Source organism: Myotis lucifugus, unplaced genomic scaffold (assembly GCF_000147115.1).
Source record: "Myotis lucifugus unplaced genomic scaffold, Myoluc2.0 scaffold_334, whole genome shotgun sequence".
NCBI lineage: Eukaryota > Metazoa > Chordata > Mammalia > Chiroptera > Vespertilionidae > Myotis > Myotis lucifugus.
In genome coordinates, this window is record NW_005871382.1 from 225,419 (window position 1) to 242,472 (window position 17,054).

Sequence of the window (17,054 nt, forward strand, 5' to 3'; positions counted from 1 at the left end):
TGTCATATAGAAAGTGGGAGCGGATTAACATAGGTCAGGTATACGGTGCTAAATTCATAGACATCTAACTTTAATGTAACAATTGTACGATCTCTTTCTGATTGCAAAAGTAGCTTAGAATTATTATCAATAATTTGGAAAACAGAAAGAAAATAAGCAACAGAAATAATCATAATAACCCATAATCCTGGTGCTCAGAGATAAGCACATTTTGCCTCTTTATAAGGCACAACTTAAAGTTTTTGTTTCATTTCACAAATAAATTTCTGTACCTATTTCTTTACCAAACCACAAAACCACTGTGAGATGCACTGCCTGAATAAACGACACAGATAAAACTTAATAGACTTGTTTTTGATGTTATTTGAAGGAAATGAATTAATATTGTCTCATCATCTCAGAAATGTTAATAATCTCAATTTTTCTGGTTTAGATTAATATAAACTCTACAAAGGAAAGTGTTTATATTTATAGGATTTATTTCTTGAAGTTGATTCAAAGACTCTATTAAAGTGCGTATTAATCCTGAAAGTACTGCTTGTGCCTCTGATAAAACAAAAAAATTTTTTCAGCCATCATTTAAGATGTTGTAGTGAGACAAAAAGGTATCAGGTACAAAGTGAAAATCCATCCTACTCCCCACTGCACTTTGAGATAACCACTGTTGACAATATATATTAATACTAGAGGTCCAGCGCCCTAAATTCGTGCGTGGGTACAGTCCCTAGGCCTGGCCTGCGATCAGGGCCATTTTCCCTGGCTGCCCGCAGCTGGCCCCGCCCCCTGCCGCCACCCACCCCCAGTTCCCCGTTCACTATCGGGTGATCAGAGCCTGCCGGCCAGCTGGGGAAAGGAACCAAGAGGTGGTCAGTGTGCCGCATAGTGACTAGTCGAGCGGTCATTCTGGTTGTTCTGCCATTAGGGTCAATTTGCATATTACCCTCTTATTATCTAGGATACTTTATCCGACTTCTTCTTGTAATAATATAGGTGGACATAGTGATAGTCATTTGTAATTCACATGGGTGGGATCATACTGTGCAGACTCTCTTCTTCACCAGGTTTTTTCGTGTACTTGATCTCGAACATCATTTGTCTTCCCTGCAGGAAGATCTACTGCATTCTTTTAATGGATGCACTGTTTTACCAATTCCATACTGATAGACACTTACTCCTGATCTTTCGCTGCAGTTAACATCCTTGTACACTTAGTATGTCTTTGTGCCCTTCTTCAGGAGTCTGATCCCACCCTTCTCTTGGACAAAGCTAATCTCCTAAAATTTGGTAAGAATATTATCTGTATCTTTTTAATTAATATGAATCATATGAAAAATAAAATCCAGAAAAATTATTAAGAAGTCAATGGTAGCCCTGATTGGTTTGGCTCAGTGGATAGAGCGTCGGCCTGGGGACTGAAGGGTCCCCGGTTCGATTCCGGTCAAGGGCATGTACCTTGGTTGCGGGCACATCCCCAGTGGGGGGGTGTGTAGGAGGCAGCTGATCGATGTTTCTCTCTCATCGATGTTTCTGACTCTGTCCTTCTCCCTTCCTCTCTGTAAAAAATCAATAAAATATATTTAAAAAAAAAAAAGAAGTCAATGGTAACGATACCTGAAACCAGAGTTGCTCAATCTCCAATCCATCGTAGGTGTTAGAAATGGAGCACTACCCATGAGCTCTCCCACCATGTCTGACATGGCTCCCAGTATAGATAGCAACTATCCAAGAATAAGAGCAATTGGTTCATTTTGGTGTCACTTGGGCAGTTACATTCACTCAGATAATGGCATCTGTTACCTTCACTTGTGTAATGACAAAATGACAAATTAATAAATAATCCAATCCACCGTAGAAAATATCCTGGTTTTGGATTTACACAGAATTACAAAATCAATACCTACTTAAGACATTTTTTTAAATGTTGACTACCTTCATGGAGTTACAGATCAAAGTCAGGAAAGACAAAGGAAGACAGGAACTGCCACAGACTGGAGGACACTAAGAAAATATAACAAATAAATGGAAGGTAGGATCCTGGTTCATATCCTGGGACACTGGGAGAAAACTGGTGAAATTGGAATAAGCTTTGTAGTTTAGTTAATAACTTTGTACTAATGTTATCTCTTGCTTTGGATAATTATAGTTATGTACGTTGTTAACCTGAGAGAAACTGGGTAAAGTGTAAACAAACTATTTTATGAACTACTTTTGCAACTTCTGCAAGTCTGTAATTATTTCAAAAGATTTTTAAAAATTGCATTGGAAAATTCCTCAGGAAGTTGTTACTTCAGAGAGAGAGAGAGATAATATTTCTCAATGATTCCCACAGAGCCAGTTTTTACTCCAGCTTCAAAACAGAGCACTCTTTCTTCCGTTGAGCAGCAGATAAAGTACAGCTGCTGGCTTGTGCTTTAGGAATATTTTGTACCAGAAATATATATCTTAAGATACAAGAATTAAACTTGGTACAGCAAAGTGTTCATACTTTGAGAGGCCCATGGGAAGTGAGGCCAATTGAGACAAAGATTTATATTTCTCATCTGATATTTGGGCTAGAATATTTGCTTGTTGAATGGAATATTGAGCTAAGTTGACTAGATAATTTAGAATTGGGGAATTTTTTCTCTTCCCATTATTTTTCTTTCTCTTTTTTAATGTTTTTTTTTTTAAAATTTTATTTTAGGGAGAGGGAGAGAGAGAGATGTGAGAAACATCGAAAGGCAGCCTCCTGCACCCCCCACTCCTCACCCACAATGTGCATGTGCCCTGATCTGGAATTGAACTAGCGACCTTTCAGTGCATGGGAAGACATTCAACCAATTGAGCCACACCAGCCAGGGCTATTTTTCTTTCTTGTTAAGTACATACAGTTAAATTTGAATAAGTAAAATGTAGAAAATCATGTGACTTCACTGTACTCCAATGGAGAAAGTAAATAAGAACTTTGCTAAAAGGGTGACAGGAGAATTCGTTCTTTGAGATTACCTCGTAACGTAAGTGATAATCATTAAAAGGAAGTCCTTTCATTAGTTAACCCATTATACCCTGTTTTATAATTACGTTCAGTAATCATCTACCACATGCTTGCCCATTCATCTATCTCTAGTCTAATACATAGCTCGACAAGGAAATGTCTTCCTTAGTTTTTGTTGAGGGAATGGAGGCTCAGACAAGCTAGTAACTGGCTGACTCTAGGCTTCAAACTCAGATTGGACTGTCTCCAAATTTCTATTTATACTGGTTAACTTTGCAACAAATTCTACACTTAATGAATTATGCCATAGTAAGATTTCAGTATATTTCTTTTGACATATTTGAACTATCCTGTTAATTTTAAGAGGAAATGTGATATTTAATTTGAAAATTATCATGTATAATTAAATTTTCTTTCTTTTTTTTTTTTAAAATATATTTTATTGATTTTTTACAGAGAGGAAGGGAGAGAGATAGAGAGTTAGAAACATCGATGAGAGAGAAACATCGACCAGCTGCCTCCTGCACATCTCCTACTGGGGATGTGCCCGCAACCCACGTACATGCCCTTGACTGGAATCGAACCTGGGACCCTTGAGTCCGCAGGCCGACGCTCTATCCACTGAGCCAAACCGGTTTCGGCAAATTTTCTTCAACATATAGATATATATATGAAAATCCAAGGTCTTCTAAGTTAAGTTACTAGGTTTTGTTAGTAACAGAATGTATTTAGTTAATAAATTATATATTTCGTAAGTACATTAACTTAACTATATTAAGAGCCTAGAGTACCTTTTAATAATGTATAGTACTTCAGTACACTAAATGTGTTTTTTAAAAGCCAGAAGAAAATATCAGTAATCTAAAGGAGTACCCAAAGTTTACTGTAAAAGTCTTGGGCCCTTTGTTTACCATTCGGAATTACAGTGAAAAATTCATGATAATATCCTTGGCACAAAGTTACCCTTTCAAAGCAGAGATAAATAATCAGCCCCATTCTGATCTCACTGAGAAGTCCTACTAAGAAATTGAATTATGGATTTTGGGAATGGAAAATATTATTCAGATGAGCTTTTATTCTGGAATGCAGATGCTCTATAATTGGATTGGTAGGCAAAGATCATCCCCTCGATAAAGAGAAAAAGAAAACTTTGTGGCTGTTGTTGCTTTCACCTTACAATTAAAAGCGACATAATTAGATACTGTACGTTAGCACCCTGTTATAAGATACAGGTTTCAACCTATCCCTTATGTCATGAAACCAACGAGTTTCATTCCCTGCTCCCAGCAGCCCTTTTCAGTGAAGCTGAAACGCATTATAAGGGGTTCTGAGATGCTCTTTGCCCGAGCAGACACTGTTCTCTCAAACTCTCTGATAAACAGAGCACATCAACACTCCTTATTTAAGTTTTCCAAACTACAGCATGACCTAGCTCAGTGGTCGGCAAACCGTGGCTCGCGAGCCACATGCGGCTCTTTGGCCCCTTGAGTGTGGCTCTTCCACAAAATACCACGTGCGGGCACACACGTATAGTGCGAAGTTGACTTAAAACTTTAAGTAAAGTTTATTAATTTTAGGGAACGTTGTGGAGTGAAAGAAGATGTAGTGTCGAGGATTGAGAAAAGTATGTCGAGATGGTTTGGACATATAGAGAGGATGAACGAATGGATATAGACGAAACAAGTATACAAGACGAGTGTGGATGGGAGAGTTGAAAGGGGTCGACCTCAGCGAACGTACCTTAATCATATTGAGGACGTTTTTAGCAAAGGCCAGCTTAGGAGTACCCTAATTAAGTTAATAACAATGTACCTACCTATATAGTTTAAGTTTAAAAAATTTGGCTCTCAAAAGAAATTTCAATCCTTGTACTGTTGATATTTGGCTCTGTTGATTAATGAGTTTGCCGACCACTGACCTAGCTGATCATTGTTTCTTAAACGTTCCTGATCACAAGAACCATCCAGGTGCCAGTTTAAAATACCTTTTCCTAGGCATGTCATCTGCAAATTCTAATTTAATAGTTTGGGGTGGAGCCTGAGGACCTAAATTTTAGACAAATGTCACAGGTGAGCAGGCATATTTGAGGGACAAATTTTAAAAAATAAAGTATCTGTTACTCCTATAGAATGTTATTAATGACAACTGGAAAGAGTAGGAACGTTGCTATTAGACAAATTTCAGGCTTCCTCATTTACAAATTTTTTAATTTCTCCTTCAATGTCTGTTTTAAAGGTAATCATAATATCTGTCTCTCAAATGTATTGTAAGTATTAAATATGAAGGAGCTGGGCTCTTGCTACACATTGTGTGGTCTGTGGACCAGTCAGTAGCAGTCACGAAAAGTTGTTAAAAATGTGAGACTCTCAGGTCCTGCCCCAGACCTGCTGAATGGGAATAGGCATGTTAAGAAGAAGAAGAAGAAAAAAGTAACTATGTATGGTGATGGATGTTAGCTTAATATATTGTAGTGATCCTTCTGCAATATATACAAATATGGAATCATTATATTGTACATCCGAATCTAATATAAAATGTCAATTATATGTCAATAAAGGGGGGAATAAAAGCAAATTAAGTCTCCTTCCCAAAAAGAAGATGCCTGGATGATTCATATGCACATTAAAGTTGGCCAAGCGCTGACCTGGTCAATGAGGAAGTATACAGGAAGTGCTAGGTTCTTTCCTTTTCATTATATTCACTGCACTAATACTTTCAATTCAACTGGGACTCATTGACTGTCACCACCAGTTCTCACTGTTGGTTTAAACCCATCAGGTCCACTTCCAGCCCTTGCACAGTGGAAAGGCATTCACGAATAAACAGATGCATGGGCTGGAGGTTCAGCTACTGCAAAAGGTCACTGAGGATTTCATGTTCGGGGGTGAAGATGATAATTCGCATTTTTTAGTCTTCTCTAATGATTATTTCTGAACTGGTATGTGCCTCGCTAATACTTTCCTACATAGCTTTCATACCATTTAGCAGTTGATTCTAGCAGGAGAGGCCTACAGCTAATAACTAAACTGGTCACTGCTTGAACAAAAATTTGAGGAAGGTTTCATAAAGACCTTGAGTTTTTTTTTTTATCTTGTTTTGTTTTCACTTTGAGAGTTTATTATTGAGCCCTGCAGAGTCTGGAGAGGAGAATTAGGTAGAACCTGTCTTACTGCATCAAAGACATTTTCAGTAATTGCCTGCATTGAGATGTACAGTACATGTTAGTACATGACAAATGAAAATGAAGGCGATATTTTAAACGCTGGGGGTGCACTCAGGAAACCATGAAAAAAAGGCTGGTTGCTGCAATAATATTTTAGCCGGAGTGCTTTTATTAAAACAGCAAATACATTTTGTTTGATGTTTAAAAGTAAATATTTATTTTGGGAAATAGACTTTATAATTCTAATTTAAACTTTAGAATTTTAATCTAATTCTCAGATTTTATTATCCTTATTATCTCATTGAATTCTCACATTGACAGATATTCCACAAAAATTTCTGGTGTTTCTTAAAAAGTGTGCCCCCCAGAAGGACTTACTGAAATCTGGTGTTTTAAGTGTTCCACTGCTATCAGCATAACTAGGTACTTAATATTAATAAAGGGAAGAAAGCAAAGAGAAGTCAGACGTTGCAAGCATGGTTACCTGGGAAGCTTCACCAGGAATCTACAGCTTCACACAACATTCTTCCTCCAAGGGAATGAACACCCCGCTTCCCGTACCCAGTACTGGATTGTTGGAGGCAGAAGGGAGAGATAGGCACATGTGCAGTAGAAGTCAGGGTGGCACAGGGGAGGTGTGTGCCTGAAGTCTAGTCTGGGGAACAATGGATTGCCTGGGGGGTGGACCCCACCAGAAACACGTGAAATCTTGGAAAGTTAATTGGTTAAAGAAGCTCTTGGTTGAAATTTCCGAAGAGTTCCCTCTCTCTTGTTCTCTCTTGCTCCATGACCTGCATTCTCCTGTACATTCACCCATTCTTTCTCCATAGCCATGAGGCCTTAGCAGCCACATGGTCCATGGCTGTGCAGACTCCACACACAGGTTGTTTGACTGGACTGGACTTTAATATGGAGCAGAAACTATGGGCAGTAGCCTTTATTTTGGCCCTAGTGAAGACAAGATTGGACTTCTTCTATGATGGGACGGCTGGAAAGGGGACATTGGAAAGCCAGGGGTTTATTTCCACCTGAATAAATATTAGCCATCCTCCCATGCATGTCTCAGGAAATTCTTTTCCTTGAGACATTGCAAGAACTCTATCATGGATCTGTTCCTTATACAAATACTCGTTTTGATTTTTCTTTTTAAACTGGTGAACACCTATTCTCAGAGGCTTCTGATTACACTGTGTTCTGCAGCTAAGCCTGCAGCCTGACTCCAACCACAGCCACACCTCTCCCATTTTCTGGGCTCTTGGAGAAGGTGGTAAGGTGTGTTTTCTTTTATTATTCCTAACTTCTGGAGAAAGATCTGAGTCGTGAGAGAGTAGAGCACCACGTTGGGTATGCCTGGAATTCCACACAGTAGGTCTTTGAATTTAATGACCATTCTTTGCCATATTGTGGAGGAAAAGCTTATTCATCTCCATTTCAATGAGATAGATGCAGCAAAGGAAATAAGACATGCCTTGTTTGATTTTGAGAAAGTAAAGAAGGAAGAAGCTTCTTTCACTAAAATCAATGGGTCATTGAAGAATTAGGGCTTCAAGAAAAGGACTTTGTACCTAAACTCACAATATAAACCATCCTTCATGTTATGGGTTGAATTGTGTTGAATTCATATGTTGAAGTCCTAACCCCCAGTACATCAGAATGTAGCCTTATTTGGAGATACAGTCTTTACAGAATTAATCAAGTTAAAAAGTCACTAGGTAGGTCTTTAATCCAATATGACTAGTGTCCTTATAAGGAAAGGCAATTCCAACACAGACACTCATAGAGGGTGGATGATGTGAAGATAGCCATCTACAAGTCAAGAAAAGGGGCCTGGAACAGATCCTTCCCTCACAGAAGGAACTAAACCTTGCTGGCATTGATTTTGGGATTCTAGCCTCAAAAACTAGACAATAGCCCTACCTGGTTTGGCTCAGTGGATAGAGCTTTGGCTTGCCAACTGAAGGGTCCTGGGTTCGATTCTGGTCAAGGGCACATGCTGAGGTGCAGGCTTGATCTCCAGTTGGGGGCGTGCAGGAGGCAGCCAGTTGATGATTCTCTGTCATCATTGATGTTTCTATCTCTCCCTCTCTGAAATCAATAAAAATATATTAAAAAACAAAACAAAACTAGACAATACATTTGTTTGAGCCACAGTTTGTAATACTCTGTTATGGCAGTCCTAGTGACAAAATGTACTTCATGAGTCATTGGGAAGGGAAAACAGCAGTGGACGTTGTATCTTTCAGGATTGGGGCAGCTAAGCTATCTGTTTATTATGTGCTTAGAGTATTAAAAAAGTACAAGACTACTGATTTAGTTTTTTTTCTCTCTATTTTAACCTTGTCTTCTTTTTAGACTGATGATAATAACTGTGTGTACATTATCGTTATATTGCCACAGTTCAGGAATGCTTTCACCTGTATAATTTCATTGTCAGTATGAAGTAGTTCCTCATTCATTAACTCTGCTGATCTTCAAAGAAAACTTGAGCCAGACAGGAGCTTTTCAGATCACCCTCAAGAGTGGGGCCAAGTACCAGGACAGAAACACCCCTATTACCTTCCGTCTATGACCTCTGCTGATGTCCCCATATCCTTATGGAACTGGGTGGGATTTTATTCCCCAATCAGGAATAATTGCGGCAGATAACAATAGAAAGCAGAAAGTACCTGTTCTGGATTGTGCAGAAATTGGTTATCTGGTGAATCAGGGAAGAGGTGGAACTAAGGCCAACCTTACAAGGAGAAGGTGAAATCCGAGGAGCACATCACAGACGTCACGTCCTTCCAATATCTCCAAGTCCTGCCCAAATGCCTGAAATTCCCACTCCTGGGAAAGGTTCTTGTAGGGGACCCTTATCTACACAGAAGTCACTGGGATTTCTGAAATGTATAATTTTTACTGGTTTTTATATCACACAGGAGGTGGCAAACTTTTTCTCTAAGGGCCAGATAAATATCGAGGCTTTTCAGACATAAGGTTTCTTGGTGTCTCTCACAACTATTCAGGGTTGCTGTTCTAAGTGAAAGCCGTCACAGCCAGCACATAAACATGGCGGTGGCTGTGCTCCAAACAAGTTGTATACTAGTAGACACTGAAATGTAAATTTCATGTAATTTTTATGCGTCAAAAATTATTCTCCCCCCCACCCCCCCCACACAACCATTTAGAAATATAAAAATCATTCTAAACTCATGGGTGCTACAAAAACAATCTGTAGGCTGGATTTGGCTCATGGGTCCTGCTTTGCCAACCTCTGATATAACATAGTTCTCCACCAAACAGTGGAAACCCGTGAATTCATATTTGAAATAATTCTTAAAGGTCATCTAGTTCGATGACTTTGAGGGGAAAACTGTTTAGAAGCAGTAGGGACCTTTCTTCAAATAGAACTACTCAGTACATCCTCCCAAAACAGAAGCTGCTCCAGTTGAATGGGTGCAGGATGGAAGGCAGGCCGAGAACAGCTCTGGCTTTGCTCTTTTGGGCTTGAAATACTTTTCCAGAATCCACACAACAGTCTTAAAATCACTAATTTAGTCTAAAACCACAGATTTTCAAGGAGTAGTCCAAGATGTCATAGCTACTTAGGACAAATGGACACTATAATGCAGGTCTATTGATCTGTTTATGAAATAGAATATGAAGTCTTTCTCAGCTCTATTACGAATCCTGCTACATTATTTAATTGCTAAGTAACTATGCTCCTATTGCCCTCCCCCTTTTTATTAACTTTTTATTGTGAAATAATTTTAGACCTACAGAAAAGTTGTAAAAATAGTAGCTAGTATTCTCATATATAGTAGGAAGAACTCTCCTGTATGCTTTCCCCAGATTCATTAATTTTTAAAAAAATATTTTTTTTTTATTGATTTCAGAGAGGAAGGGAGATGGAGAGAGAAAGATAGAAGCATCAGTGATGAGAGAGAATCATTGATTGGCTGCCTCCTATATGCCTCCTACTGGGGATCAAGCCTGCAACCCAGGCATGTGCCCTGACTAGAATCGAACCATGACCTCCTGGTTCATAGGTTGATGCTCAACCACTGGGCCATACCGGCCAGGCTATTAATTTTTAACATTTTGCCATGTACATATATACACACATTATTTTTTCTGAACTATTTCAGTAGGTTCCATATATCATGCCCTTTACACTTTAATATTTTGGTGTGTATCTTCTCAATTTTATCACTCATTTTGGCATATAATTTTGCAGCCATAAGCCTTTTTTATTGCAATTTAACCATCAAGTTTCTATCTTTTCCTAGTCTTAATTCTTTCCAATATAGTACCTATTTATTTATTTTTTGTATGCTATTGATTTTCAAATATTTTTTGTCTATGATTCTCTCATTGTACCTGGCTAAGTAGTGAGAGTTTCCCAATTCCTTGTCTTCCTCATGGCTTTTCCCCCTGCTGTTCCCTGTACCTTATCTCTACATTTCTGGTAAGGAGTGGCCATAAGTGAATCATAGCTTTGCTGGACACTACGGCCTCAGATTTACCCACCCAGAGCTCAGCAGTTATCTTTTAATCCCTCATAATTACCCCTATATTCATATCACAATAGAGCACTGGTCATTTGGTTACTTTTATTTCTGATGTTTACTTTTATTTTGAGTTTAGAGTGGTCTGAGTAACTAAGGGAAATATCACTAGTAGAAGTACGTAATTCATGCATATCATTATTGATTCCAAACAGTTTTGCTTTCTCTCGTGTTTTTGTGCAGTTTACTCAGGAATTTGCTGAGAAGACCTGAGTTCATGTTCCAGTTCTGCTATTTATCAGATAGGTTATCTTGGCCAATCACCTAATTTTCCACAACCGCATCTAAAATGATACCTAACCTCTCTGTCCTGCAAGGACTTGCCGTGTATCCATCAGGGGTTCTTTTGAGGATAAAATGATAAAGTATATGTGAAAGAGCTTTTTAAGAAACAGCTGAGTATTTCAGAACAGTATATATTTCAAGTATTCAAAGTTGGAAGGGGTCATAGAGATTATCCAGGCCAACCGGGTCATTTTCCAGATGAGGGAGCTAAAATCCAGAAAGATTAAAACACTTGTTCACACTCAGTGAGCTGTTTGGCAGAACCAGGTTTCCTGGTTCCTAAACCAGTGCTTTTCAAGTCTCAGCAAACTGTCTTCCTAGACAGAGTCTGTCTCTTAGGCTGCTCTCCTTCATCCTCCCACAGGATGCTGTGATGTGAAAACACAACCCCGAGAGTCAAATATTTTAAAAGTACCAATTGTGTAGAGTTTAAATAAATAGACAAGTTTCTATCTCTCTCTTCCCCTCTCCCTTCCTCTCTGAATTCATTAATAAAAATATATTAAACAAACAAACAAAAGACATTGGACAACATGAGAAGAAAATGGGCAAGAGATTTGAACAGGTACTACACAAAAAAAGATGCTTAACATCATTAGTCACTGGGGAAATGTCACTTAAAACCACTACACACCCATTATAAACACTAAACTTCTGAAGACTGACTATACCAAGAGTAGATGAAGATGTAGAGCAACTGGAATTCTCACACATTGTTCATGGGAATGCAAAATGGTGGAATGACTTTGGAAAGCTGTGGGGCAGGTTCTTAAAATGTTAAACATAACGCCCATGTGTTATTCCATTCCTAGATATTTACCCTAGAGAAATGAAAACATATACCCACATGAAGACTTGTATGTGAAAGCTCCGATCAGTTTTATTTTGAATCGTCAAAAATTGGAAACAACACAAATGTCCATTAAAAATGACTGGATAGCTGAAACCGGTTTGGCTCAGTGGATAGAGCGTCAGCCTGCGGACTGAAGGGTCCCAGGTTCGATTCCGGTCAAGGGCATGTACCTGTGTTGCAAGCACATCCCCAGTGGGAGATGTGCAGGAGGCAGCTGATTGATGTTTCTCTCTCATCGATGTTTCTGACTCTCTATCTCTCTTCCTTCCTCTCTGTAAAAAATCAATAAAATATATTTTTAAAAAAATGACTGGATAGCCCTGACCGGTGTGGCTCAGGGGATAGAGCGTCGGCCTGCGGACTGAAGGGTCCAGGGTTCAATTCCAGTCAAGGGCATGTACCTTGGCTGCGGGCACATCCCCAGTAGGGGGTGTGCAGGAGGCAGCTGATCCATGTTTCTAACTCTCTATCCCTCTCCCTTCCTCTCTGTAAAAAAAATCAATAAAATATATTTTAAAAAAAATAAAAAATAAAAAAAAAATGACTGGATAAAGAAATTGTGATACATCCACATGGTGGAATACTATTCAGCAATAAAAAAAGAATGGATGGTTGATGTTCACCACAGCATGGATGCATCTTAAAAGGAGTAGCTGAGTGAAAGAAGCCAGACAAATAAGAGCACATACCAGATAACACCATTTATATAAAGTCCCAGGATATGTTAATTAATCTGTAATGACAGAAAGTAAATCATTGGTGCTCTGAGGAAGGGGGTGGAAGCAGGGAGGGATTACAAAGAGGCAAAGAAAGCTTTTGAGGCTGATGGAAATGATCATTATCTTGACTGCGGGATGTGCAAATTCTAGCTGCTAGGTGTGTGTGGTTTGGTGCATTTATATTACACTCAGTAAGACCGAGGGGAAAACACCTTGAGAAACCTAACACTTTAGGACATTTGCATTTAGGCTCTTTTTCCTGGCCGCATTCCAGGGGACGCAATTTTTGTCACTTAGGAGGCATACGGGTATACCAAGGAATGTTCTGTGTTTGGGAAATTGTATCGTGGGTTTTATGCAGCCTACAGTTAACGAAAACTACAGTTGACAGTTGAAAGAATGACATTGCGTGGTAAAGTGCCTATCATCAGATCTTGGTGGTAGGAGGCTTACTTATTCAGATATGAGTCTTACTCAGTGACACATGACGGGCTATTGTGTGTCTTTGAAGGAGAGCAGGAATGGAGTTTTGATCAGGTACAATGAACCCTGAGCTGGAGGCGGTGATGCCAGAGTGGGTGGATCTATAAATGCTCAAATTATATATCAGCTCCATAAGTCCTATTAAAGAAAGAGGGGAATTAAATTACTACTTAATTAGGTTCATTTACCAACTGTAGATCCAGCCCTCCCAATACTATCTTGTTCAAACTCTTCTGTGGCTTTCAAACCTTCTTAAAGTCATAGACTCTTTAATCACACAAAATCCCGCTCACAACACCACCCTAATGTAGATGAAAAAGATGAAACTTAGGACCACATATTTATTTTATAAGGTTATATTTTAAATTCTTATCAATAAGTGCAATGTAACTAGAGAATAGTAACCTAATAGTTGCCATGTAGGTTTTGTGGACAACGCTTGCTGATATATCAACCTCAGTATCCATTTCTGTATCTTGTTTGGTTTGCAGAGTTTTCAGAAATTACACATTCATAAAGATAAGCAATTTCAATTGGTATATGTTTTAAAATCAGTGTCCATTGTAAACTGAATATACTCTTCAATTAAACTGACCCAGAAGCTTGAGAGAACGTTAATAAATGTTTGCCTCTAAGAGGAATCATTAATATCAAATAACTGCTTTCATCTCTTACCAAAAAACGTAGGCAAGAAGCACCGAAAATATTCAGTAAGTGTTAAAATGATTTAATATGAACATATCACAACTTAATCTGCTGTGCATTTACTTGTTATTGCACAACTTTTACTCCATGGTAAGCACACAGAATGCAGACGTACCTGAGCCTCTCCTGATATTTCACAATAGTGCATACATGTCGTAACAGTGTTTTTACTTATACAATTTTATGTGTTCAGACATGTGAAGCTCTAAGTGAAAACTGAATAGAGAAAAAGCTGAGTCAGAACCAAGTAACGAACTCAATAGCCAGTGAAACAATACAAGTTCAAGTATCTAATCCAGATCAAGATGAAGGGGTTTTGTAGATGCAATTAATGTCCCTGATTAGTTGGCTTTGAGTTCATCGAAAGGGAGATTATCCTTGGTGGCCTGACTTAACCAGGTGCACCCTCTAAAAGAAGGTCTAGCCAAACCGGTTTGGCTCAGTGGATAGAGCGTCGGCCTGCGGACTGAGGGGTCCCGGGTTCGATTCCGGTCAAGGGCATTTACCTTGGTTGCAGGCACATCCCCAGTAGGAGGTGTGCAGGAGGCAGCTGGTCGATGTTTCTCTCTCATTGATGTTTCTAACTCTCTATCCCTCTCCCTTTCTCTCTGTAAAAAATCAATAAAAAATATTTTAAAAAATAAAATAAAAGAAGGTCTAGAGATCAGAAGCAGAAGCCAGAGACTCTTCTGTGGGTCTTAAATAAATTGGCCAACCTAAGTTCTACAGCTACATGGACGGAATACTGCTACCAAGCACCTGAGCTTGGAAGAAGAACCAAGCCTCAGACAGACCCTGGCCTCAGGAAATCCTTGAATTCGCCAAGAGCAGAGGACCCAGTTAAGCTGCGCCCCATGGCAACTGTGTGATAACGACTGTGTGTTCTTTTTAGAGGCTACCTTTGTGGTAATGTGTTATCCAGTAAGAGAAAATGAATGCAGGTGCTTTATTCCCAAGCAAATAAGTACTGTGAACGCTTTAGGGCTATCATTCAGTGTGAAAAATTCTTTAAGCTCAAAGAGATGTAGCTGAAAGTAATTTCAGATCAGAAAACTCAGGTAAGCTAAAGAAAACACAGTATGAAGAGTCATTCAAAATTATATAGTAAGAATCTGAGGAAGGTAGTAGATACCATCCTAAGCTCCATGCAAATATGAGTTAAGCCAACTTAAGATGGCCTCCAATGAATTAAAAGTTGATTTATAACATAATTGACTGTGTTTTACTATCATTAAAAATTTTTAGCTTATAGACTTGAAAATATATATGAGTTATAAAGGCAAAAAATACATATAACTTTACAGTGGAGGAGCTTGCCAGACACCACCTTAACCAAGTGACCAAAGTCAACATCACCAGTAATGGGGCACATTGGAACCCTGTGTCAGGGAACAGGACGCAATGAGAAGAACACAGCATCGCTTCCGCAATGTCCCTGCCCAAGATGCACCTTACCTAAATTTAATTATGAGGAAACATCAGACAAACCCCAATAGAAGGACATTTTACAAAATAACCAACCTCTTCTGTGGCCAACCTAAGTTGAGATTTCTCTCCAAAAGCTTCAAGGTCATGAAAAATCAACAAAACACTGAAGAATGTTCCACAGTTGAAGGAGACTAAAAAGACACGATAGCCAAGTGCCCTGATGATTTTGGACTAGCTCCTTTTGTGATAAAGGACATTGTTGGGAGAAGTGGCAGGACTTGAATGGGAGTCTGAGGAGTATGGTCATAGATCAATGTTAGTTTCTCGATTTTCATGGTTGTCTGGCTGTTCTAGAGGAGAATGTCCTCATTTGTAACAATTACACATTAAAGTACTTGGGGTTATAGGGCATCATATTAGCAATTTACTTTCAAAGAGTGAGGCCCACCTGGTGAAGCATTTGACATGTAATCAATTGAAGGGCTTTGTCTGATTAAGATACAGTGAGAAGGTACCTTAAGAACCTAAGAAGGGTGTTGTCTGATCAAAATGATAGAGAAAACATCAGGGAGTGTGTGCTGAAAACTCTAGTGATTATATTATCACTAGAGGCCTGATACACAAAATTTGTGCAAGGGGCTCGGCCCTTGCAGCCGAGGTGGCTGCCTCGGCCCTTGCAGCCCTGGCTTCATCCAGAAGGTCGTCCGGATGGTCGGTCATTCTGCTATTCGGTCAGCTGTCCAGTCTAATTAGCATATTATGCTTTTTTAGTTCAAGGAAGAGAAGTCAGTAGTTTGGGTATTGTGCTGCTTCTATGGGGGTGAAAATGACATATGGCTTGATCTGCCTCTGGTTATGAAGAGAACTTTAATGGAATATTAAAATTTGACAGTGTGATTATCTCTTTTATTACTACAAAACAATTATTTCAGCAGGGACATGCAAAAATTCCACCTGCAATGACCCCCCCCCCCCCCCAATTCATGTGAATTTTGAATGATTAAACAGCACATACTCTAAAATGAGATTTCTCTGGCAAAGAAAATTCACATTCTCATGATGGTAACAAGAGGTTCACATTCCAAAGTATGTTCAGAGATTATTCCCTTATCTCATCTGTTCCATGATAAAGTAAGGTTAGGCAAAAATGAGACCTTGAGTCAGCAGGCCGGCGCACTATCCACTGAGCCAAACCGGCTAGGGCTGGACATTACATTATCTTTCTTACTCCTTTTCTTATTTCTCAATTGAATTCACAACTCAAGAATGGTAGAGGGGTGCTTGGCCTTGGGCCCCTCAAGACTTGAAAAGTAGCCGAAACCGGTTTGGCTCAGTGGATAGAGCGTCGGCCTGCGGACTGAAAGGTCCCAGGTTCGATTCCGGTCAAGGGCATGTACCTGGGTTGCGGGCACATTCCCAGTGGGAGATGTGCAGGAGGCGGCTGATCGATGTTTCTCTCTCATCGATGTTTCTAACTATCTCTCTCCCTTCCTCTCTGTAAAAAATCAATAAAATATATTAAAAAAAAAAAAAAAAGACTTGAAAAGTAGACAATGAATTTTTTTTTTCCATCTGGAGAACTGCTATAGGGTGTCTATAGTAGGATGACCTTGCCAATGTTGCGTAAGCCATGCTGGCATCTCAGGGTGGGAGTTAGCTCCTGTGGTTAAATCTTCTAAGTAGGCGACGTTGCCAAAGGAGAGCATGCAGAATGGAAGACAAGGTACCTAAGGGTAGAACCTCAAAGAACACCATCATTTGAGGAACTATCCAAGGAAGAATATACATGAAGGCAACTGGAAAGTAATAGATAGGAGAATCAGAGCGTTTGATGTTTCATAAGTCAAAGAAGGAAAGAAGTTCAAGAAGTAAGGCATCACCAGAGGTGAATATTAAT